The following is a 27,089-nucleotide window of genomic DNA, read 5'->3' as shown; positions in this document are numbered from 1 at the left end:
GCCCATGTTTTGGTAAAAGCACACTAGATTATTTAGGAATGATAAGCATCAGGTCTGCAACTTGCTCTGAATTGGTTCAGAAAAGTCTAATTAGATGAGAAATGGTGCATTCCTCTGAAATGGTTAGAAGTAGAGATGAAAATGAGAGACCAGAAATAAGATGATTAGATAGTTTCACTGAAATTTGAGAATCCAGTAACAGAAGAGGAAAAGGGTTGAAGACAATATCAAGGTTCCTTCTTTGGGCATCTGAAAGGGAAGGCCTCATTGCACGCACTACAGTGAGCCAAGCACAACAAGATGTTGTGGGCTTATCTTCTGTATACACACAGTGTACGTAGTACAGTGTTAAAAACTGGCTGAAGTTCATGTGTGGAAACAGGAGGGGGTGGGGGGAGGCTCATGGGAAATCCCTGTACCTTCCCCTAAATCTTGTGAAACTAAAGGTGCTATAAAAAAGTAAAGACTTATAAAAAAATATTTTTTAAGTTGCAAGAATAGTTCAAGGGAAAGGAAACTGGTTGAAGGGGATTCAGGAACTCTTTGTGCTGTTCTTGCAACTTTCCTGTATGCTTGAAATTATTTCAAAATAAATTAATTTTTAAAATCCAACAAGCACTCATGACAACCTTGGTGCCTGGTTCACTATGGGTACTCAATAAAAATTATTTGGTCTTCCCTTTCCAGTTGCCCAAAGAAGAAATCTCAGCAGCAGCAGCAGCCTTCCTCTTTCACTACATCCAAATGGACTCTCAGTTCTCGTGAAACTGTCTAGTCAGTTTTCAGTTCTAGGCCTACGTGCTCATTTCTGGCTCTTATCATCTCTCACCTGGACCGCTGCAGGAGCATCCTAACTGGTTTCTCTGCTCCTTCTAACATCATTTTTGCACCATCCTTTTATCTCTGCATCATCGTCCAGAAGTCAGGAGTTATCTTCCCTCATTTAAATACCTGTAATTGCTCCCAATGTAAACGCTGATTTCCCCACTGGCAGAAAAAATACTCCCGTAGGGCACTAAAAAGATAGGCAGGAGCACCAAAAAGGATACCTCAGATACACACACAAAACAGTGAAGTAATTCCTGGGGGGACAGGGAGGAGAGAGGGACAAAAGTGGAGGACTTTGACTGGACTTTCTTTATGTTTATTCTTAGGTTTGGTATTGGTTTATCACTGATTATATATACTAAGAATGCCAGAGGGTGAGTGGGTACCATCAACTCTCCAAAACTAAGAGCCTCTAAAACCATGCTTTTCCCAATTTGGCACCAAAGAAAATAATAATTTTTAGCACACTAGGACAAGTCAAAGAGATTATTCTAGGTCAAAAGAAACCACCCTGGGGGGGTCCAATATGCTCTGGTCACATACATTGACAGGTATCTTATTCTCTGGCACAATGGTAAGCCATTCAGGACACCCCAGTTGGGAAGCTCTATTCTAAAGGTCTTAATACGACTGCGCTCACAGCCCAAACAAAGACCCTCACAAGGTTTTATTTCCCACCACAGTCAACACACATATACAAGCACACGGATTCACACACAAAATCAGACACCAACATGCATCTCACAGACAGACCATTTCTCTAAACACACTATGAATCCTTTCATACTTGTCTTTTTGCAAGTGCTGTTCTCTGTACCCAGAGATCAATTCCAACTCATCCTTCAAGACGTCGCTCAAATGCCACTTCTCCTTTCCCCAGATCTTATTACAGTTGTCATTCTGAATTGTAATTGTTTGTTGACATACGTTACCACCCTAGAATTTGAGCTCAAGGACAAGAATCATGTCTTATTTACCGGTATACCAGTGATCCCTATAACAGACATTCAAATGTCTGTTTAATTAACACACAAATGAATGTTCACTATATCATTCCCCAGTAAACCAAAATTTTCAAAATACATTAACTAAAACAATGAAGTATAATTTTACAATAAAGTTAGCATTTTTTCCTAAACAAGAATACCCATTGTTCTGTGAGAGACCTGGCACAGAAATATTCAAACCATTTTCCTAGTCCTAGAGTTTTAGACTGAGGAAACAAACCTACAAACAAGCTGTAAGCACAAAGGTATTCACTGCAGATTATAACAGTGGAAACTTTAGGAACAACCAAAATATTTAACAAGAGGTAAATGACTAAATCACCTGATTGATAAATCACCTGAATATCTAAGCAATTGTTTAAATTATATTCATGATGATGGGAAAATAATACCAGTTACCATTTATTGATCATCTCTTCTATTTAAAAAATAATGCTGGGGGACTTCCCTAGTGGTCCAGTGGTTAAGACTCTGCGCTCCCAACGCAGGGGGCCCGGGTTCGATCCCTGGCCAGGGAACTAGATCCCACATGCCACAACTAAGAAGTCTGCATGCCACAGCTAAGAAGCCTGCATGCCGCAACAAAGATCCTGTGTGCTGCAACTAAGACAGGGCACAGGCAAAACAAATAATAAATATTTTTTTAAAAAATGAAAAAGAATAATGATGGATGCTTTATATATATTATCCTAATCCTCACAACAATTCAAGGGCAAGTATTATTATCCTAATTTCATAGACAAGAAAGTAAACACAGAGGTTAAATAGTTCGTCCAAGGTTTTTGCAACCAGATTCCAACCCCAAGTCTGTCACCTTTTCCCTACATTGCTCTTCCTCTACAGTACAATGTTTCCAATATATTAAACTCAAAATTGTTATCTCCACCATACAACTTTATAAAAAAATACAATAGGACAGTGGCCTAGAAGGAAACAAAAATATCTTTTAGAGTGGTGATTAAGGGTGAATGTTGTTACAGTATTTATAATTTTTTTATTAGCAACTTTTTAAAAGCAGAATTGCTGAGCAATAGACTAAATTCGTAAGGCAATACAAAAGAAACAACCCCCATTTTTAATTTTTTTACATGTTCATTAAGGACACACAGTAGGTAACATATAAAAACTTAAAAAGCACGAACTCAACTAACTACATCTAAGCAATCATATACTAACACCAGGGTACTTATTACCAGGATTCAAAAGCTGATCATTACGACTGGATTAAGCAGCAGTCTTCCAGAAAAAAAGGTGAATTCTCTGGAAGACTTAAAGAAGAGGCATATGGACTGGAGACAGGAATGTTTAAACTGAAGACACAAGGGCAGAGGGGGAAGAAAAAGAATGCTTTCCTTTTAAGTAAAAATGAGAAGCAGGGTTAGTGAGATGAAGTTGATGAAAACCTTTAAGGACAAGCCAACAAGTTTGGAATTAATTGATAAGCAACAGGGAACTGTAATATATTCTCAAATGGTAAGTGGCATGCTGAAAATAAGATCTTTAAAGATTCAAACTTTGTTCCAAGGTAAAGTACTGCCTTTGGTTACACAATGTTTTCGCCAAACAGTTGGGGGGAAAATAATCCATTATCCTTTATGTGTGCTTTATATCAATACATACACTTTTCAAAACGAGAAACTGACTAAAGAAACAAAAGTCTTTATATAAGGAGTATAAGGAGAAGGGGTCCTTTCAGATACAATGCTTGCAAATATTAAATGCTACTGTACATTTTAATAAGAATCACAGAACTTTAGAGTAAGAAGGGATGCTGGAGATAATCTTTTAGTGATAACCTCTTCTTCATTCTCACAAGGGATTAAGTTGAGGCTCATGAACTAAGTAACTTGCCTAATGTCATATACGAGCCAGCAGCAGATTCAACATCAAAACTCAAATTATCGGGAATTCCCTGGTGGTCCAGTGGTTAGGACTCTGCCCTTCCACTGCAGGGGGCACGGGTTCAATCCCTGGCAGGGGAACTAATAGCTCACAAGCCGCATGGCGCAGCTTGGAAAGAAAGAAAGAAAAAAAAAAACAACAAGATTTTCTAGGCAGCAAGATCTAAAGATCTAAAGTTGTGCTGTCCAATATTATAGCTACTAGCAACATCTGGTTATTTCAATTTAAACTGATTAAAATTAAATACAATTTAAAATTCAGGTCCAGGGACTTCCTTGGTGGCGCAGTGATTAAGAATCCGCCTGCCAATGCAGGGGACATGGGTTCGAGCCCTGGTCCGGGAAGATCCCACATGCCGCAGAGCAACTAAGCCGTGCACCACAACTACTGAGTCTGCGCTCTAGAGCCTGTGAGCCACAACTACTGAGCCTGCGCTCTAGGGCCCACGTGCCGCAATTACTGAACCCGTGTGCTGCAACTACTGAAGCCCGCACGCCTAGAGCCCGTGCTCTGCAGCAAGAGAAGCCACCGCAATGAGAAGCCCGCGCACCGCAACGAAGAGTAGCCCCCGCTCGACGCAACTAGAGAAAGCCCCCGTGCAGCAACGAAGACCCAATGCAGCCGAAAAAAATAAACTAAAATAAAATTTAAAAAAATAAAATAAAGTAAAATTCAGGTCCTCAGGCATGACAGTCACATTTCCAGTGCTCCATGCCACACGTGGTTAATGGCTACCACATCTGAGAGTGCCAAATAAGAGTACTGCCACCACTGCAGAACGTTTAACTGGACAGCATGATCTAACGAATAAGCTTCAGAGTCAGACAGACCTAGCTTGAATTCTGCTTACTAGCAGTGGGATCCTAGACAAGTTATTTAATTTCCCTTGGCCCCCATTTGGGGGAGGAGAGGGGGAGTAGGGGATTAATAATACTTACCTCACATAGTGTACTTGATGATTATGTGGGATAACATGAAAAGCCCCTTTACATTGTCTGGCACATAACAGACAATAAACACATTCCTCTGGATCCTTTTCTCTTCCTACTCCTCTATAAACCCTCCTTGTTAAAACATACAAGCACAGTAACTCACCCAAATTAATATCTTCCCGGCAAGGTAATCCACAGTACCTAATTTTCATTCTGTTCCCACCAATTCCTTCAAATATTTGCACCTCTCTTCCAGAGTTTCTGCTCAGGAATAATGAAATGAAGAATGAACGTGGGGGAAACTGCCTCTAATGAAATGGAGGAGAATGTAATAATTTTCCCCTCTCGTTTCCCATCCTATTTTAAATATGACTGTACTGACTGATCATGCAAAGGAAAAGAAATAAATTACACTGCTCCTAGGTACCATACTTCCACACCAGTAGAGAAGATCCTACAATACTTCACTATATTCCTTCTCACCATCTGGGCTACTAACTGAATATTAAATGAAGAAATAACACCTTCCTCCTACAGTACTTTTCTGGCAAACAACAAAAAGGATTTCCAGAATACTAAACCAATCTTCAAGGCTTCACAGCTTAACGCCTTAAACTAATTTGACAAATCTAGACTACAGCATAAACTACTTCATAACATGCATGTTATTATCCAGAAAAACAACAAAATTCAACTCAGTTTGGAACCAGTGAATTTCTGCCAATACTAAATTTTATTTAGGAGCAACAATTCATGCTTAGCCACATTAAGTCACACAGACTTGCCATTTGTAGTGAGGTCACTAATTTTACATTCCTAACAACTAACAATTAAAGGACAGCTTTAAAACATTTGTCTTTAAACATCCACCAAACAAGATATCTCCATATTTTTAAAGCTTTCTTGTTGTTTAAAACTGACCATATAAATTTGGGGGGTGGGGAAGGGGAGGGGGAGGAGGGGGGAGGAGAAGGAGGGAGTCCTCTCAATAACAATTAATAACAGTGTCTCCTTGAAATTATCTGGCATTCTTACTTTGTTCCTCAAAGATAATTTACTCAAAAACATGACCACAGACTGCTCTCCTTAAAGAGCTCAAAATAAGTCATAAACAAATACTAAATAAATAACACTGCACACTGTACTGTCACACTAAAATACAAATTGATTATGTTTAGCAGACAAAACTAAAATACTTCAAGTATAAAAATCAGAGTTTAAGAAGTCTACGAGGGTCACATAAGTTAAAAAAAAAAAGCATTTAAAAAGTTTTTATTACTATCCCACATGAAGTACTTTATACATTAAAGTTAGGCTTCTATGCCTGAACTGATGAAATCTAATTGTGAGAGTCTATAATTTTTTTAAAGTACTTCTATAATAATGAAATGTACATTGGTCACAGTAGAATAGTTCAAATGAATTTTCCTGAGGCTGCATCCTAAGTACATCTGACCCAGAAAGTATTTTTAGCAAGTGTGTTCAATCAATGCTGGTTTTATGCCTAGCCTAAATTAGAAATTGGGTGTCACAAATTTAAAGTAACAAAGTTACTAGGGACATTTTTAAAGATATTCAATTAGAAGATAAGAAGAAAAACCACAAGGTTTAAACAATTCAGTACCCACAGCCTAGAATCTAAGCAGGTTAGAGGCAATAAGAAAGCCACAACCTCATCCATTGCTACTTTGGAGGAACCTGTGATTTTTCTAACTTAAACTTTAACCTACTCAATTAATATTAATAAAACTACAAAAGAGTGATGGTTCCTTGTGTTTTCAAAATCTCTTGCCAAATGTTTGAAACAGATTAGCTAAATCACAAATATTCCCATATACAAAAAAAAGACCATGTTTCTCTTCTTATAAACCACTCAAGATCATGATATTGTGGGACCATGCACATGTTTCAATGAAAAACGGTGACAGAGATATGTGTGCCATAAAAAAAGAGAGACATAAAAATGGCTTTTGTGGTAACTGGAGCATAAATTTATTCTGACAAAAAATGGTGGGATCCACAAAATGATTGCACTCTTTTGTTATGAGTTAGTAATGAAGCTCTGTACAGAAAACAAACTTTTGCTTACAAAAAGCCTTTAAAAAAAAATCTGTAGACTGAATTCCTCAAATTCAAGATTGAACTCATAGAATATTTAGCTCTATTCCATTAAGCACCTTTTGGGCTTTGAATAAACATTTATTTTAAGGTCATCTCCTTCCCCCTTAAAAAAATGAGAAGTATATAAATCCGGATAAAAAATGCCCTGGCTTTCCTGTTCCACAGTCTTCTTTTTTCGCAAACCATCCTATACAAGTCGGATACTTTGGCTTTTTGGTTTTTTTCTTCTCCATAAACACGGCTTAAACTGTCCTGTTTCAACTGGGCCCGAGATCCGGTCACATCAACCTAATATTACTCCAATCTCTGACTCTAAAAGCAGTTGGCACATTGCAGACGTACCGGTTGTCCTAGAAAAGGCGCTTGAAAATCCTACACATCGCCCTGGTCCACCGCGGTTCGCTGTCTAACGCCTCGCAGGCATAAAGTCTCCCTTTCTAAGTTCCCCAGAACCGTCGTACACGCACGCGTGCCACTGTAAACCGCTTCATCTTAAGGCAACCCGGGGACACGCATCCGCACGTCCTCAACTTTTCCTTCTGGCTCAACTGCAGATGCCTAAATACAAGTATGCACCGGCAGAATCATAAAAGGCTTAAAACTTCAAGGGTAGGGACGGTATGTCCATGCAGGAAGCGCTCAAACGAGCCAATTAAAAAAAAAAAAAAAAGAATCCTACCAGCAAAGGAAAACTCAGAAGACTCTAAAACCTCACCTCGAGTTTAGGGGCCGTGGAACATTCCATCCCCTCTCCCCCGGCTGCCCCACAACAGAGACTGCAACCAAAACCTGCAGGAGGTCGGAGAGCAGAGGCCCCGCGAAGAAAGGGAGGGGGCAAAAAGCATCATCTTCCCCTGAGATCCGGCCGCAGGTACCAGCCTCGCGCGCCACGCAGGGCCGGCCGCCGGCGGGGACCCAGAGCCTCTTACCTTCGTGCCCCAGCCGCGTCCTCCCGGCTGCAGAAGAAAAGCCTGGAGGCCCGGCCGCGCCGCCCCCGGGGCTCCCTCAGCGCCCGCCCAGCAGCCGGCGCCGCAGCGGCCGCGCCACGGCCCCGAGCCGCCGGCACCACCTCATACTGCGGGGCTGCCGCGCGCTCCCGCACCTCCCTGCGGGGACGAGCTAATCCAGCCCCGCAGCGGGGCCGCGGGGGAAGCGGCCCGGGGACCCCGGCGTCCTGAGAGAACAATGTAGGGCCGCGAGGAGGAAGAGCGGAACAGCGCGGCGCGAGCGGGCGGGCGGCAATCCCGGGCAGCGTTTGTGTGCGAGCGTGCAACGGGCGCTCGGCCCCTCCCTCCTCCTCCTCCTCCCCCCCCTCCCCCTCCTCCTCCGTCTCCTCCTCCCTCAAGCACACCCCGTCTCCCAGGCCACAGCATAGCAACCGAACATGGCGGCTGCGCAGACGCCGCCAGTCAGCGGCCGGGAGCAGCGGCGGCGGCCACGGGAGGCGATCTCGCGAGAGGCGAGGCCAAGCGGGCTGGAAGCGGCTGCACAACCCGGAGCGCGGGGGACGCGCAGGTGCGAGGGAGGCGGGACCTGGGTAGGTGGGAGGGGCTGGAGGAGGGGGCGGAGCGCCGTGGCTCCACCCCGTGGCCCCGCGGCGGTTGGTCACTGAAACTGCGAACATCCCCCGCCCACCCCCCGCTGGACCGACTGACCTGAGGGACCCCGCCGAGGGGCAAAAACCCAAGTTTAAAGAGGAGAACCAGACCTCTTGGCCCCAGGTGGTCCGCACTTCAATGCTGAAAGAGGATACAGGTTTAGGATGCAGTTTTGAATCATTTCCTCTCCTAAATATAGACCCTGAAACAAAGAACAAACAGCGTTCATCTCTAAAACAAACGTTTGGTTCCCTCTGTGTGCCGGGAACGGTGTGCTTTTAAAGATGGAATTCATTCATTCTAACCACGCGTATGAACTGGGTGTTACCAGCCGGGGTTTTTAGGCAGGTGCATTCTAAAATCTTATTGATGGTACGAATGTATTGGCGGTGAGACAGATGCCTGCGGGCTGGGTGGTAGCTGAAATGATGCCAGGGGGAATTTGGGGGCGGTCACATTTCCTTCCTGCATTCATTCTTGTCAGAGTCCTTTCCTGTCGTCTGCCACCTTCTTGCTCTTCCTCGCTCGTAGCTTCAGCACCCCACCAGGGCCGGCCTTCTTAAAACGTCCTTTCAAAAATCTCTTTCCCTCCAAGCCGACAGAAGGCCTGTTCACTAATCAGGGGTGGTTTTTGCAAGATGAAACCTTGCAAAGTTGTACAAATGCGTGAAAGACGGAATTTTCTATTGAGCCTCTTCTCCCTCGGACCCCGGCTCAGTTTTTCCATTTTAAGAAGACAGCCTGTCAGTCCGTATTGCTCTACTTTACCTCTTCGAATGACTTTCCTTCCCAGGGCTTAGTTCCGGCCCGTGCTCATCCGTCCTTCCCAGACAGGCTTTCCTGCCTCTACTTCTCCATTTTCTGTGCCTTTGTTCATGCTATTCCCTCTACCGAAATGCTCTTCCCTTCATCGCCACCTGTCAACAGTCAAGTCATACGCCAACAACAGAGGACTGCCACCGGAAGTAAGAATTTCTTCCTCCTCTGACATGATACTTCTAGGTTTATACCTCCCTTTTTCTTATCACAGTGTACATTTTATTATAGGATCATGGGCTTCCCTGGTGGTGCAGTGGTTAAGAATCCGCCTGTCAATGCAGGGGACACGGGTTCGAGCCCTGGTCCAGGAAGATCCCACATGCTGCGGAGCAACAAAGCCCGTGTGCCACAACTACTGAGCCTGCGAGCCACAACTACTGAAGCCTGTGAGCCTAGAGCCGGAGCTCCGCAACAAGAGAAGCCACCGCAATGAGAAGCCCACGCACCACAAAGAATAGTAGCCCCACTCGCCGCAACTAGAGAAAGCCCATGTGCAGCAACGAAGACCCAACACAGCCAGAAACAATGAATAAAATAAAATAAATATAGGATCCTCATTCCCGTGTGGGTCTTGTCGCCACTATCCATGGGGAGCTACTGGAGGTGAGGACCATGTCTTGGCCGCCTTTGTGTCCCTCTTATGCCTGATGACAGTGACATTGCCTGGTGTCCAAAAAGTTTGTTGAAAGAATGAAATGCTTAAATCTTTAATTGGTGGGATTTCGAGAAGGTACTTGAGACAGAGCAGGCTCTTACTCAGCTTCAAACCTGGTAAACTGCTGTGTCTCTGAGCGATTCACATCTGGTCTGAATCTGTCTTTGTTGATGCCCTGTAGAGCCTTGTAACTAGTCCCCCAAATAACCTTCCTATCTCCAGACCTTCTCCCTCAGCCCCTTCTTCCTACCCTCATCCGTAAACCACAGTGACCTTTCATACAAATAGAAATCTCACTTATAATATAAATATAGCTGGAGTCTCAACCTTGGAGGGACAGGAGGGGGATACCCTTTGCTTTGGGAAACGGCACAGGATGAATCCTTTAGGTAAATGGATGGAAGCCTCCCATCTGTCTACTATTCTTTAGGAAAACTGTGAAGTCACTTTTTTAAAAGTGAGATATAGCTGACATACTATAGTGCTTTTTAGTATATTTGCAAAGTTGTGCAGCCATCACTACTACCTAATGGCAGAACACTTTCATCACCCCAAAATGAAACCCCATACACATTAGCAGTCGCTCCCCAGTCCCTCCTCCCCCAGCCACTGGTAACCACTAATCTACTTTCTGTCTCTAGGGACTCGCCTACTTTGGACATTTCATATAAATGGAATCATACGTTCTGCAAATTCTCTCTGAAAATGCGTAAATTTTTGCTTTTATTTAAATTATAACCTTTAAAAAATTAATAGATGCCTATTCTGGATCATTTTGATGACCACCTTGTCACCAAACACTGCCACTTGATTTTGTATTTGGCACCAAGAATTATAATTTTAACCTTCTTGGGCTAATGAGAAAAAAAATAGAATGCTCCTTGTAGAGATGACAGCCTTCCAGCTACACGAAGGTCAAGCGTCCTCATGGCACACTGTGCAAAAGTTTCACAGAAATTCAAATACAGAATATTTGATAATTAAGTCAATTTTAAGCTCGCCTAAAAAAGCCCGTACCAGTGGGGTGGAGGGATAAATTAGGAGGTGGGATTAACATATACACGCTACTATATATAAAATAGATAAACAACAAGGACCTACTGTAAGGCCCAAGTAGGCACTATAGCGTAAGGCACTATACTCAATACTCTGTAATAACCTCTACGGGAAAAGAATCTGAAAAAGAATAGATATATGAATATGTATAACTAAATCATTTTGCTGTGTGCCTGAAACTAATACAACAGTGTAAATCAACTATACTTCAATATAAAAATAAAAATTTTTAAAAAGACCATACCATAGCAGTGAGTTTCATAGTCTCATCACAAAGAACAATTTAATTGCAGCAAAATTTCATCTACATTACATACCTAACATTATTTGAAATTTTAATTTTGTTAATTTAATGTGCAAAATTGTTGTTGTTTTATAGATGTAGAAGGGCTATGAGAATAAGGACTTTATACCTAATCTTGTATTTACACAAAATGAAGAAACATAATCTAAAGAATTTAAATTGAGAGTTAGCAAGATTTTTTTTTCAGCTCAAAGTGGCCTCAAACATTACTAGATATTGACAGACACTGCTGTTGACTGATTTTTTTCCCTTTGTCTGTGCCTGCCCTTGGCTGTGCTTTGGGAGAGTTAAGAGCAAGGGTTGTGTCCACACTTGGAGGGTGTTGGCAGAGAGGACTGGCCTTGCACTGTGTGATTGACGCCCAACCCCGGGTAGCTATAGCCAGAAGGGAAAAGGCATTCGTTCTAGCTTGTGCAGCCAAGCCAGGCTGTCTGGGCTGTGGCGGTGACCTCTGGCAGCCACAAGGCAGCAGAGAGGGAGCTTCGACCACGTCTTGTGGCCAACTGACCAGCCACTGTGCTCTCCCCACCCCCGCCTCCACATCAGCAAATTGGGAGGACCCCTTTGGAAGAACGATAAGCCCTTGGGTCACTGGGGATCTCCAAGGAAGAGAACCCCACAGGAAAGCTGGACTCAGCTTGCTTGGTAGAACTCAGAGTGGTATGAATTTAACATTAAAAACACATGACCTAAGGGACTTTCCTGGTGGTGCAGTGGTTGGGACTCCACGCTCCCACCGCAGGGGGCCCGGGTTCAATCCCTGGTCAGGGAACTAGATCCCATATGCATGCCGCAACTAAGAGTTTGCATGCCACAACTAAGGAGCCTGTGTGCCACAACTAAGGAGCCTGCCTGCTGCAACTAAGACCCGGTGCAACCAAATAAATAAATTTAAAAAAAAAAAAAGACTTAAAGTGACTCAGTTTTGTTGCCTAAGCTGGTGAGGTGGGACATACAAGGTACACTGGCTTTCAGACACCTGCTTTCCGACATGTGACCTTAACTGGATATCTGTCTGCCTTAGCTGGACAATGAAGGGGTATTTCATCTTTTCTCCTATCTGGAGTCTTCAGGCATAACTTGAAGCAAAGCAAAACAAGACAAACAAATTTAGACTTAAACCTTTGAAGAAGTGTCACGCATTTTCCCAAGAAGTTCAGAATTCTATGGCTTGGACTTCCTTTAATCACAGAGCTCCCTTAAATGTACTTTTGAAAATAGGTATTTATTTTTAAAAATTACATGTATCTCTGAGGCAGGTGGCCCAGATTAGTCACTCTGTCGATAGGACCCTCTCCCTCTTCTCTTGCCAGCAATTCTTTTTCTCTCTTCCTTTCTTCTCTTTCTTTCTTTCTTTCTTTTCTTTCCTGCTTTCTTTCTTTCTCAGTCTTTCCCTTTTCCTTCCTTCCTCCCCCCCCTCCCTCCCTCTCTCTTTCTTTCTTCTTTCCTACCTTCCTTCCTGTCTATAGCAGGAGAAGACCCAAACTAGCAATCCCTGGTATCAAGAACTATACAGAAAAATGTAAATTTTTAAAATCAAAGACTTCCTCCTATTCCCAGTTCCACTCTCCAAAGGTAAGCACTATTAACAGCTTCTTATGTATACTTCCAGAACTTTCTCTGCATCTGTACGCTTAGTATCTTTTTTCCCTAACTACAATCAATGTCTTTTTCCCATACATACTATATTTTACTTACAAATGTCATTAATGACATATATGGATATATGTCATTCTCTCTAAGGGCTGTATCACACTGTATTTAATCTTCTCTAATAAATGGGCATTTAGGCCATTTCTGGTTCTTTGCTATGATATACAACTCTGTAAAGAACATTTTCACGACAAAGCTTTGCACATAAGAAAAGCATTTCTTTAAGACAAGTTTCTTGAAATACAATAGCTGACTTGAAGTGTACGGGCATGTTTAATTTTGATAAATGTTGCCAACTTCATTACCAATTGCACCCACCAACTATGTGTGAGTTACTATTATTCATCTCTTCTTTATCATTTCTAGGTTTTGCATTTTCCTCAAACCCAAATAAACAACAATGACAAAAGAAAAAAAACCCATATTTTCTTCTAGTACTTTTAGTTTTTTGTTTTAAATACTTAAATCTATGACCCATCTGGAAATAATGCTGATGTAAGGAAATAGGGATCCTGCGTAATTTTTTTTAATGGTTTTCCAGTTGTCTCAGTATCACCTTATTGAATAATCCATTACACACACACACACACACACACACACACACACAAACAAACAACTGTTTGGTAAATTTCTTTTTTCAAATACTAAATTCTAAATTTTGAATTGGAAATTTTTTAGTTTACTCCACAGAGCTATCTAGTCTGTATTAGTTTCCTCTTGCTGCTGTAACAAATCACCACAACTTTAGTGGCTTAAAACAACACAAACGTATTATATTACAGTTCTGGACATAAGAAATATCCAAACTGGGTTGACAGGCTGTGCGCCTCCGAAGGGCCCAGGGAGAGTCTCTTTCCTCGTCCCTCCGGCTGCTAGAGGCTTCGTGGCCCCTTCCTCTGTCTTCAGACACAGCAGCCTAGCAGTTTCACATCTCTCTGTCTCGTTACCTTCTCTGTCTTCCAAAGCCCTCTTGCGTCCCTCTTATAGGGGCCCTATGATTACACTGGGTCCACTCACATAACACAGGACAATCTCCCCATCTGAAGATTTACAATCTTGAGATTGTAAATCTTAATTTACAATCACATCAGCAAAGTCTCTTTTGCCATGCCAGCTACGTATTCACACAATCACCCTGTGCATGAGGTGTGAGCATCTTTGGAAACCATTACTCTGTGAGTCACAGTCTCTAACACCAAACTTTTTAGCTATTAGAGTCTCAAATAAGTTGTAATATCTGAAAGAGTGAATTTCTTCTCATGACTTCTTTTTCCAAGATGAACATATTTTTAGTCATATGTATTTAAAATATATGAGCCCCACAGAAGACCTAAATAGATATGTCTCCAAAGAAGACATAGAGATGGCCAAGGGGCACATGAAAAGATGCTCAATATCGTTAATTATTAGAGAAATGCAAGTCAAAACTACAATGAGATATCCCCTCACACCAGTCAGAATAGCCATCATGAAAAAGTCTACAAATAATATATGCTAGAGAGGGTGTGAAGAAAAGGGAACCCTCCTACGCTGTTGGTGGGAATGTAAATTGGTGCAGCTACTACGGAGAACAGTATGGAGGTTCCTTAAAAAATTAAAAATAAAACTACCATATGACCCAGCAATCCCACTCCTGGGCATATATCCAGACAAGACTATAATTTAAAAATATACATGCACCCCTATGTTTATAGCAGCACTATTTATAATACCCAAGACGTGGAAGCAACCAAAGTGTCCATCGACAGATGAATGGACAAAGAAGATATGGTATATATGTACAATGGAATACTACTCAGCCATAAAAGAGAATGAAATAACGCCATTTGCAGCAACATGGATGGACCTAGAGATGATCATGCTACGTGAAGTAAGTCAGAAAGAGAAAGACAAATGTCATATGATATCACTTATATGTGGAATCTAAAATATGACACAAATGAACTTATCCATGAAACAGAAACAGACTCACAGACGTAGAGAACAAACTTGTGCTTGGGAAGGGGGAGGCGGTGTGGGGGAGGGATGGATTGGGAGTTCGGGATTAGCAGATGCAAGCTATTATATACAGGATGGATACACAACAAGGTCCTACTGTAGAGCACAGGGAACTATATTCAATATCCTGTAATAAACCATACGGAAAAGAAAATGTAAAAGAATATATATATATATATATATATATATATATATATATATATATATATATAGCTGAACCACTTTGCTGTACAGCAGAAATTAACACATTGTAAATCAACTATACTTCAATAAAATCGATTTTTAAAAAAGAAAAAAATAATAAAATATATGAGTCCCAGATTGTGACTAAAATATTAAATTACATCAACAGCACATATGGTGTGCCTAGTGTGGGATTATATATTATCTGAAAAAAATTATTTGTAAATGTAGGTGAATATAATCTATATAAGTGCATTCATAGGACACTGATCATACATATTATAAGCCGGTTAACCTGTACCTAATTCTTTTTATTTTAAATATTAATGCAAATTAGTTCTCATAATTTTCATTTTTTTAAAAACACATGCGTTGCTCACATACTATTTGCGAGGCACTGGGAATGCAGGTAACAGGTGGCCCTTGCCCTCAAGGCAAGAATTTTTCATTCTTAGGTTGTGACTCATCAGAGGGTTGTGAAATCAATTTGGCGGATCACAACTAGTATTTTGAAAAGAGAAATGAACTAGTATAGACCAGGAAACATCAGAATGTACCACACAAAGCGAAAGTAAACGTGGGACTGTGGAACTTTAGGTATATGGTTGTGCATTTGTATGTATGTGAACTTCGACAAGAAACGTGAAATGTCTTTCTTACTTTGGATGTGGTGGCCAAAAAAGTTTGAGAGCCTCTAGTTGAGGGAGAATGAATAAGCACACAAACGATACAAATCTGTATGAGAAGTGCTTTCATAGATTAATCCTCATGAGGGCGGCACCATGGCTGTGTCACTCACCATTATTTCATCACAGCCTGACCTAATGTCTGATATATAATCAGCCCTCGGTTATTCTTCCCGAGTAAATGGATGAATGAGGTGGGCCTGGGGTGCCAGGGAAAGCAGTAGGAGGAGGCCAGAGGACAAGCACGTTTTGTCCTTACCTTTGCATGACTCCTCTGGGAGCTGAGGGCTGCGGGGACAGGTCTGGAGAGGAACTTGATCAGATGCAGAATTGAAGGCTGGGCAGAGTGAAGCCTGGGGGACCTTGAGTGACATCTAGTGGCTTCTTGGACCAAATGGGCGGCACCAGCCTCAGGAATCCCCCATTAGGTGGAGTATTATGGGATAAGCTGTTCGCTTTAAGGGGAAGAGAAAAAAAGGGCTCCATTCCTGCACAGTGTATAAGTGTTCCTTTATTTGTAAATGAATCCTGTGGGTTTAGTGGTCTGTGCTCTTTTTTTTATGTGTTGGCTTTGTCCGAAGGGGCTTTCTCATCACATTAGAACATCTTGATTAAACCTCATGCCTTTGTAGCCTGTTACTCAGCACCTGGGACAGCACTTTCAGGTGTGGTTCAGGTGTGTAATAAACACCTGCTGGTGGCTGGCTGACGTGTTTAATCATTCATTCAACCCGTGCTCGTAGATCGGCTATCGCCCACATTCAGGATTCTCATTCCCGGCTGCACATTAGAAACACCAAGGGCGTTTTTAATAAATAGAAGACTTTGCCCACCCTTACCCCACCTCCATGGTTACTTAGTTGATCGGGGTGGATCCCAGGCTTCTCTTATAGATACGGATATAGATTTTCTTTCAGCTCCCAAGGGGATCCCACTGGGCAGCAGAGCTGAGACCCACAGCTCCCATTTGGACAGGCACCAGATGTAATGCAGCATCAGTGTAAAACGGGACTGCCTGCCTCCAAGATCAGTGCTTCTCAAACTGCCTGCGGTGAAGGGCCAGTCTTCGGGACACACATTTCTGTAAAATACAAATAAAAGGAAATTCCTAGAAAATTATATGAGAAGGCAAAGACATATAATAAAATCCAAGCCCCAGCTGTTCATTAGATTCAACAGAAATTAATTTCTTCGTTAAATTTCTCTAAAAGGTTCTGACAGCTTAATCTGAATGTTTGTACTTGTTGTGAGCTGGTGACAAACCACCTGCAGGGCGGCACTTGGTTATGCTCTAGATCAGCGTTCCCCAGCCCCCCAGGCCTCGGACCGGTACCGGTGGGCAGCCTGTTAGCAGCCGGGCGGCACAGCAGGAAGTGAGTGGCGGGCGCGCGGGCGAAGCTTCACTTGCCGCTCCCCATCGCTCCCCATGGCTCGCATCACCGCCTGAACCACCCGTGCCCCCCTCACCGTGGAAAAACTGTCTTCCACGAAACCAGTCCCTGGTGCCGGAAAGGTTGGGGACCGCCGCTCTAGATGGAGGTGGGGGCGAGGGGAAGACAGGATGCAAAACCCACCGGCAGCAGTAGTAACAGGACGCGGGTTGCTCTTGTGCACCTGAGCAGGAGGCCTGCGGACCCCTCAGGCAGAGCCCCGTGAGGCCACCAGGGCCGAGGGCCAGTCCTCAGCTCCTCGGAGCCAAACTTTGCTCTGATCAGAGTACCCACGTGACCAGGCACTTGGCACTGTCCATGTGCTAAAAGTTTTTTGGAAACTGGTTATAAAGCAGAGGTCACTCCACTCTCTTTTTAAAGCAAATGTTCCTTTCCGGGGACCAGACACTGGTGTTGGCTATAAGGATACCCTCCTTCCAGGATGAAGGTCCTCAGGCATGAGACGATTCTTTAGGAAACAGAGGGTGATGCCCTCCCTGCCCCGTGACGGAGCATCCAGTGCAGTGAGGCGGCGCTCACCTACACTCCCCGCAGGCGTCTCTCTCTTGGACAGTGGTGAATAAATAAACACTGGCAGACTGACAGCCGTACTTTTGTCACTGACAGCTGTCACTTCTAGCTGTACCTCTGTCCAGCAGGCAGGCTCAATACACTAGGTTAAGTGACCACTTGCTTCTACAGTTGGGTCTTTGTCCTAAGCCTTTTTTTTTTTTTTTAGTGTTTTAAGACACCCCGATTTAATCACAGTAGTAAATTGAGAATTTTTCCAAGGCTGTGCCTTGTTTCTTTCTTTATCTTTTTTTTTTTTTTTGAAGTGGACCATTTTTAAAGTCTTTATTGAATTTGTTACAATATTGGTTCTGTTTTGTGTTTTGTTTTTTTGGCCGCAAAGCATGTGGGATCTTAGCTCCCTGACCAGCCCCTGCATTGGAAGGCAAAGTCTTAACCACTGGACCACCAGGGAAGTCCCACGTGCCTTGTTTCTGTTTTGGGCATACAACACTTGGAATGATCATACGTATCAGAGTCTTTCCATGTATGGATGTTTTGTATGCCTAGGGGATGAGGAAGGGAAGGAAGGATTTTCCAGGACCACAGATCTGGTCGTTATGGGAAAAGAGTAGGAGAAAAATAACCCAAACAGGAGAGATTTGCAATTGTATCTTCATTTAGCTTATAGAGAAGAGGGAGCCGGTGTCATTATGAAGGGATCGCCCTTTATAACTGTAACTGTATAACTGTAAGGTGTATCTCCTTTTTTTACAAGCATATATCAGAATCTACACATTTAAATTAGTACAGTCCTCCAACTTAGTCATTCGGGGAGGCTATACGTTTTTCCAACAACTTGACTGTTTCTCAAATACCGTCAACCCCCCTCTAAGTTCATCTCTACCACCCAAGTTCCTTTATGAGAGGATGCTGTGATCTGTCCCTTGAAGGTACTCTGCCACCCCAACCCCTATTCTGAACCAATCCTGGTTGAAGCAGGAGGGATCCTAGGACCTCTAACCCCACCAGCGGGACTGAGCTCTCGACTTACTTCAGTGCCTTCTGTGTGCCGGCGCCACACCAGGATCTGGGTTTGCAGAGATGAATACAACACAGCCCCCGCCCCCAAAGACTTTGCCGACCAGTGGAGAAAGGGTTGATCTAAAGCCTGTACATTCATTCTCCCTCTCTTTGCACGGGGTGAGGTCTGTAAGTATTCATGGAGCTGAGACCAAGGATGGGAGACCTGTGTGTGTTGACATAAGGCACACACTCCAGTTCCTGGGGTATGTCTTTAAAGTCGCCCTCGGATTGTTGAAAGTTTGGCGAAAACCCACCTGTGAGTGTGGAGCATCTTGCTCCAGATAAAATCCAAGTTTATGCAAACGGGCAGCCACAGGTCCCCCTGTTTTAAAGCTCCTACGAAATGAAGGCAAGGTAAAATGGCAGTTTTGAGAAGACCAAAAAATACCAAAGTCGCTTTGAGGCAGTTTTCAAAATCCTTCATTCACAGGATGAGAGATTTAACTTTGGTCTGAATTATTTTGGTATCAATGACATCAAACCAATTAGTTACTGGATCAATTCAGTGGAGAAAAAGAGCTTTTAAATGATTAAGAAGTGGGTTTTTTGGGCTTCCCTGGTGGCGCAGTGGTTGAGAATCCGCCTGCCAATGCAGGGGACACGGGTTCGAGCCCTGGTCGGGGAAGATCCCACATGCCGCGGAGCAACTAGGCCCGTGAGCCACAACTACTGAGCCTGCGCGTCTGGAGCCTGTGCTCCGCAACAAGAGAGGCCGCGATAGTGAGAGGCCTGCGCACCGCGATGAAGAGTGGCCCCCGCTTGCCACAACTAGAGAAAGCCCTCACACAGAAACGAAGACCCAACACAGCCATAAATAAATTGAAAAAAGAAGTGGGTTTTTTTTGTTATGGTTGAGGACATGTTATTGACTTTATACTAACATTCTAGAAATTAGTTCTTAGATTTTTGTGTCCCCCCAAAATAATTTGTAACGTGTTTATTAGAAACTCTGGTGGTGCATATAGTTAAAGCAACCCTACCTCTTTATGACTGGAGACCATTCAAATTAATCCATTTGCTTTAAGTATGTAGGGTACGGTGTCTGGTGTCCCTTCCCCGACACCATCTGTGTGCTATTAGGTAAGGTACTTGTTCTGGGCTGAATTACGTCCTCCCCAAAATTCGTATGTTGAAATCCTAATCCACAATACCTCAGAATGGGACTGTGTTTGGAGATGGGGGTCTTTAAAGAAGTGAGTTAAAATGAGATCCTTAAGGTGGGCCCTCATCCAGTGTGACTGGTGTTCTCTTAAAAAGAAGAAATTGAGACACAGACACGCACAGAGAGAGGACCAGGTCAATACACTGCAGGAGGTGGCCGTCTGCAAACCAAGGAGGGAGACCTCAGAAGAAAACAAACTGCCCACACTTTGATCTTGCACTTGCAGCCTCCAGAGTTGTGGGGAAATAAATTTTTGTTGTTTAAGCCACCGAGTCTGCAGTACTTTGTTATGGCCGCCCTAGCCAACTAATACACTACCCCAACTCTCTGTGCTTGCTTCTGCACCCACAAAATGGGAATAATAATATATGTACTTACCTCAAAGGATTATCATGAAGATGAAGAGAACTAGCAAACACGAAGCACCTAGCCCTGTTAGCACTGATTGGACATTTACCATGTGCCGTGCCTATTAAATTACACCTCCCATCTCCCCTCTGAGCAAGACATATATACCCATTTTACAGATAAGGAAATTCGAAGTTGGAGGTTTCAGCAAGCCCAATCCCATTTAATATTGACCTCCCGCCATGGAGCTATAAAAATCGAAAAGTGTTATACATAAATGTAAGCCACTCACATTGTCAAGTGTACAGCAGTGTGCTGTCAGCAGCCAGCATGGAGTGAGCCGAAGCCAAGAGGAAAGCACAGGAATTAGGATGGAGAGGTGGACCGCCTTCGCATCTGTGCGCCATAACCTTGGTGTTGACAGCAGAGAAGAGCATAGAAGGAGGTGTGACCACCTGAATGTTCTATAAAGACCACTATGATGATAGGGGAACACAGGCTGGGGGGTGGGGAGGGGGGTCAGGTTCAGACCCTTGTCATATCCCAGAGGTTTACGATAAGTGCTTGAGCCAGGGTGGAAATCGTGGATATAAAAGAGAACAGAGGTGCTGGAGATATTAAGCAGATGACTCAATCATTTATTACGTGACCCAGGTGAGACCCAGGTTTCTGGCTTGCCCAGGGGGCTGGACAGGGTGCAGTGTCAGTCACCAGGGTCAGGAGCACAAGATAAAGGGCAGTGGGTTTGAAAGTGATAACGATGAATCCAATCTAGAAGAAGCTGAACTGGAGGTACCTGTGAGATTCTAGGTAGAACCATCCAGAAGTCAATGAAACATACAGATTCACAGCCCAGGTCTCCAGCCTGCACTGGAGTTAGAGGTTTGAGATGGTAGCACAGGTCATAAGGACAGTGTCTGGAGGGGGACGAGAACAAGGAAGGGAAAGAATCCTGGGGAGTGAGCGCCAGCGTTTGGGAACAGGCCCCTGTGGTGGGCCAGTCGGGGTGGGGAGAGAGGAGGGCCACAGGCTTCACGGGAGGGGGGCCTGTTCTGACCCCCACAGAGGTTGACAGCGCAATGTGCTCCGGAGCTGAGGAAGCTGTGGGTGGAAAAGGATGCCCGAGGTTGGGAGTCTAATATTCATTCATGACCTTTGCTAGACGGTTTCAAGGAAGAGGTGGGAGTGGAAGGCAGACGACAGTGAGTTGAATAGGGAGTGGGAAGCAGAGACAGAGTGAAGACAGCTTACAGGGAGCTTCGTTGGTTCAGGGAAGTGAGAGGATTAAAGGGAGGGGACAGGACTGAGGGGAAACTTTGCTTAGAACATTGTGCCAACACTGCTGTGTCATGGGGCTCGAGTTTCCATGAGAGTCAATGAGTATTCTCTTTTTAAAAGTCACAGTTAATAAACGTTAACCCAAGGTAACCTTTTGGTAAATGAACAGTCGCGCTTCACCAGCTCCCCAGTGATTCTGGGGCAGCCTGTAGGGTTGTGAGGGTTCCCTCCACTGCCTACTCAACAACTTTTGTCCCCTTCTTCTTGCTAACGGAACCCAATTTTATGGTGTGACAGTTTGCCCAGCCCCATAGTATAAGTCGTGATTGTTCTAAGACATTTAATGTTATGTTGTTTCCCTTCTCCAGTAACTGGTCTGCTGTGTGTGTGTGTGTGTGTGTGTGTGTGTGTGTGTGTGAGAGACCCAGTTCTACCTGTGAGATGCTGGGGGAAATTTGCTGAGGGCATCTGGAAAAGGTTTCCTCCTCTTCCCTCACCCCCTAAAAATAGAGGAAAATGAGGAGAAAGCCATTTTTCCATCCTTCTCCTTCCATTCTGTTTAGGACTTAAAAATAATTGTAAGGAAGTCCAACAAGGTTGTGATTTTTTTCCAACAATGATTCCTTTGATGCATCTTTAGAAAATTCAAATTGAAAATGATTTCAAAAAGCAAGTTTTTAACAGTATGGAGGTTCCTCAAAAAACTAAAAATAGAACTACCATATGATCCAGAAATTCCACTGCTGTGTATTTATCTGAAGAAAATGAAAACACTAATTTTAAAAGACACATGCACCCCAATGTTCATTGCAGCACTATTTACAATAACCAAGACATGGAAGCAACCTAAGTGACAGATGAATGGATAAAAAAGATGTGGTATATATACATGATGGAATATTACTCAGCCATAAAAAAGAATGAAATAATGCCATTTGCATCAACATGGATGGACCTAGAGATGATCATACTAAGTGAAGTAAGTCAGACAAAGACAAATATCATATGATATTGCTTATATGTGGAATTTTAAAAAATGATACAAATGGACTTATATACAAACAAAACAGAAATAGACCCACAGACATAACAAACTTATGATTACCGAAGGGGAAAGGGGTTGAGAGGAATAAATTAGGAGTTTGGGATTAATATAAACACACTACTATATATAAAATGGATAACCAACAAGGACCTACTGTACAGCACAGGGAAATATACTCAATATTTTGTAATAACGTATAAGGGAAAAGAATCTGAAAAAGAATACATATATATGTATAACTGAACCACTTTGCTGTACACCTGAAACTAAGATAACATTGTAAATCAACCATACTTCAATTAAAAACATAAAATTAAAAAATTTTTTTCTTAACAAAAGTGGCATCTTAACACTATTTAAGTGAGGGTAATTATTTGACTGATATGTACAAGAAATAAACTGAAATTAATTTAACCAACAACAACAAAAATGAAGATGTGGTATATATATATATTATATATATAATATATATATATAATATATATAATATATAATACCCACACACACACAATGGAATACTACTCAGCCATAAAGAATGACATTCTATTTTTACATTCCTGCTTTGCAGTATCCTAAGCAGACTTTTTTTTTTAATTTTATTTATTTATTTATTATTATTATTATTATTATTATTATTTTGGCTGTGTTGGTTCTTCGTTTCTGTGTGAGGGTTTTCTCTAGTTGCAGCAAGCGGGGGCCACTCTTCATCGCGGTGCGTGGGCCTCTCACCGTCGCAGCCTCTCTTGTTGTGGAGCACAGGCTCCAGACGCGCAGGCTCAGTAGTTGTGGCTCACGGGCCCAGTTGCTCCGCGGCATGTGGGATCCTCCCAGGTCAGGGCTCGAACCCGCGTCCCCTGCACTGGCAGGCAGACTCTCAACCACTGCGCCACCAGGGAAGCCCCTAAGCAGACTTTTAATAGCTTGTTAGACTGACACTGACCTTGAGCATTATTACCTGACTTGTATGAGCCTTGGTGTCCGCACTGGTGTCCTGGGGTGAGACCAGCTGCTAAATGAGCCCGTGGTGAGGACTGAGACAGCGCGTGTGGGGTGCCTGGCGTGTATGTGATGGTGCCCGGCTTCTCTCTTCCCGCGGGTTGTTTACCCACGTCATCACCCCCGCCCCCGCTGCCCCTACGCCCTCACTGGGAGAGCTAGGAATGGCCAGGGCCATGGGAGCCAGCGCCGCCCTCCCCCAGGGTGCCCAGGAGACACGGACCCCACCCTTCACGGCTCCAGGTCACCCACCGGCTGCCAGGTCCACAGTCGAGATCTTCCAGCTCAACCATAGCCACCGACTCCGGCAAGTCCCCCCTCGGCCTGCCTTTCCGACTACGTTCCCCTGACGGTCCTGGGCTGCTGGCCCGTGGAGCCCACAGACACAGTGCTTGGGTCTTGTACCCCCTCTGGCACCGGGCCTGCAGCGCCCAGCTTCCAGCCCTGCCCACTGCCCACTGAGCCCGGTTTTCCCAGGCCTCACCCTGGGCCTGTGTTACAGCAGGTGCCAGGGAACCAGCCCCCCCCTCCCACCCAGAGCCACAAAATAAACCCTGTGGCCAGAAGGTAATCAACCAAATCCATACCCTTAGCTACTGTGACCCTCCTTAGGGGAAGAGGATGGGGTGTCTCTGACTGTCTGTCTGTCTTTCACCCTCAGCTTAGAAAGACACTGCTGAGTCATGAGGAGAATGCGTGCTTTGGACTGAGGCAGTGATGCAAATCCCGGCCTCAGTTGTTTTTCTTTTGGCTGCGTTGGGTCTTCGTTGAGGTGCACGGGCTTCTCATTGTGGTGGCTTCTCTTGTTGTGGAGCATGGGCTCTAGGCGTGCGGGCTTCAGTAGTTGTGGCATGCAGGCTCAGTAGTTGTGGCTCGTGGGCTCAGTAGTTGTGGCTCGAGGGCTCTAGAACGCAGGCTCAGTAGTTGTGGTGCACGGGCTTAGTTGCTCCGCGGCATGTGGGATCTTCCCGGACCAGGGCTCGAACCCGTGTCCCCTGCATTGGCAGGAGGATTCTTAACCACTGTGCCACCAGGGAAGTCCCCCAGCTTCAGCTCTTAATAGCAATTTGAATTTGAGCAAGCTGTGTCACCTTTTTAGTCATAACAATGACAATAATGGTACCTAATGTTTATTGATTGCTTATTTCTCTGCTAAACACAATGTATTATCTCTGTCCCCTCAGGTACCCTATGGGGAGAATGTATCATTCTCCTCATTTTACAGATGAAGAGCCCAAGACATAGATTGCTTGGTAACTTGCTCAAAGTCACAACCAGTGGGTGGAGGAGCTGGAAGGGCTTGATTCTAGAGTCCAGACTCTCTGGGACTCAACTTTGCTATCTGTGAAATGTGCACAACGAGAACAACCTTGTGGAACTGATCAAGAATGAGACGTAATTTCTATGAGGCCCCTAACAGATGCCCGGCAATGAGGCTCCCTTCCCGCTGTCTTCCCTTCTAAAGGAATCAGCACAGACTTTCAGGGCAGTAGGCTCTCAGGAAAGATTTGTCCCCAAGGTCATTCCCTGATGAACCGATTAGCAATGAGGAATCGCTATTATGGCCTTGGGGGTCCTTCACTGTCCCTTTGGAAAGAGTTTTTGCCGCTGTCAGTCCTTTTCAATTCAGTACCTTGGACACGTGGGAGCACTGAAGGTGGTTTTCACCTTCCAGCTCTCAGACAGCAACAACACCCTGTTCTCCACCACTCTGGACACCAACTTGGTGTCCTATCTTTTAAATCAATTCTGACACTAACTACCTAGAGTGAGTGTCAGACTGCACAGGCTAAGGGCTCAGTCACACAAGACTGTCCCAACTTCAGCTGCCAATTCCAGGTCACCAGCCTCCTGTACTTATGATTAACTGGCCATAAAGAGGGGGTCCCATGACTCCATCCTTGGGCTTGATAGTTTGCTAGAATGGCTCACAGAACTCAGGAAAACAGTTTGCTTACTATTACCACTTTAGTATAAAGGTTACAGCCCAGGAACAGCCAAATGGAAGAGGTGCATAGGATAAGATCTGGGGTGGGGCATGGGGCTTCCGTGCCCTCTCTGGACACACCACCCTCCCAGCACCTCAATGTGGTCACCAACCTGGAAGTTCTCCGAACCTTACGGTTTAGGGTTTTCTTTTTTTTAATCAATTTATTTATTTTATTTATTTATTTTTGGCTGCATTGGGTCTTCGTTGCTGCACAGGTTTTCTCTATTCGCAGCGAGCGGGGGCTACTCTTCATTGCAGTGTGCGGCCTTCTCATTGTGGTGGCTTCTCTTGTTGTGGAGCACAGGCTCTAGGTGCGCGGGCTTCAGTAGTTGTGGCACGTGGGCTTAGTAGTTGTGGCGCGCAGGCTCAGTAGTTGCAGCACACAGGCTTAGTTGCTCCGCGGCATGTGGGATCTTCCCGGACCAGGGCTCGAGCCCGTGTCCCCTGCATTGGCAGGCGGATTCTTAATCACTGCGCCACCAGGGAAGCCCGGTTTAGGGGTTTTTATGAAGGTTTCATTATATAGGTATGATTGGTTAAATCCTTGACCAGGGATGATTAACTGAACCCCCAGCCCTCTCCCCTTCCTGGAGGACCACGGGTGGGACTGCAATTTCCAATCCTCTAATCCGTGGTTGGTCTTTCAGGCCCCCATCCTGAAGCCACCTATGAGCCCCTCAGCCAAGAGTCAACTCATTAGTTTACCAAAGGCACCTCAATCACTCAGCAAATTCCAGGGCTTTTAGAAGCTCTTGTGCCAGGAACCAGGGACAAAGAGCGAATATATATTCCTTATTATATCAGAGCATCACACAGCGACACGGCTGTTGAGAAGGACGTCTCCCAGAAGCACTCTTATTCTTAGAGGATAACCAGTATTACCGGGGGCAGGACAAAGCCCGTGGAGCCAGGGCTTTGGGGAGGAGGGGAACTTGGATACCAAGTTCTTGTGTGAAGTTCCTCAGAGTTGATTCAGGTCTATAATTTAGAACCACACATAAAAGTTACTTTTTTGAGAAAGACTCAAAATGACTTAAAATGAAAATACTTTCTTTAAGTAATGTGAGAGTGAAGGCTCCCAGACCTACCCACACGCTGGCTTCCACACCTACCCACACACTGGCTTCCACCACGTTCTCTTACAACTGGTTAGAAGTTTGTTTCCCTCCCACTGCTACCCCTTCCCTGCGTTCATGCCTTTCCTGGCACTGTTAAGAATAGCATAATTTGGAGTGGTTCTATTTTTTTCTCTTTTGGTCTATGTCAATGGTCTGTTGGATGTATTTCATTCCAGATGTTTTTCCCCAACCTGTCTTTCTTAAGAAACCCAGAATTATTTTTAAACATAATTTGGGGGCTTCCAAATAAAACAAATATCCTAACTGCCTGTGGGTTCCTAAGTTACAAGTCCTTGCTTGGGGGTGGGAGAACAGAAGATGGAGGCCAACAGGGCCAGCTCTGGAGACAAAGTGAGGCCTCTGAGCCTGTCCCTGTGGGCCGGC

At 44.1% G+C, this 27,089-nt stretch overlaps 2 protein-coding genes across 5 annotated transcripts in view; one reads left to right on the top strand and one right to left on the bottom strand.

Moving 5' to 3' along the window:
* Positions 1 to 8,088, bottom strand: part of PTPN4 (protein tyrosine phosphatase non-receptor type 4) — a 174,994-nt gene extending 166,906 nt beyond the window's left edge. For 3 of the 4 annotated variants that reach the window (XM_082464732.1, XM_082464734.1, XM_082464735.1), the window contains exon 1: positions 7,720 to 8,088. The gene's annotated coding sequence lies outside the window, so the exon portion shown is untranslated. The remainder of the gene's footprint in view (positions 1 to 7,719) is intronic. The other variant, XM_082464733.1, reaches the window with a different exon arrangement.
* LOC309662282 (uncharacterized protein) overlaps positions 1 to 27,089 on the top strand; it is a 226,470-nt gene that overhangs the window by 183,123 nt on the left and 16,258 nt on the right. The gene's annotated exons all lie outside the window — the stretch shown is intronic.

This window comes from Balaenoptera physalus (genome assembly GCF_965194825.1).
Source record: "Balaenoptera physalus genome assembly, chromosome: 6".
Lineage (NCBI taxonomy): Eukaryota > Metazoa > Chordata > Mammalia > Artiodactyla > Balaenopteridae > Balaenoptera > Balaenoptera physalus.
This window is presented reverse-complemented; position numbering and strand designations above follow the sequence as displayed.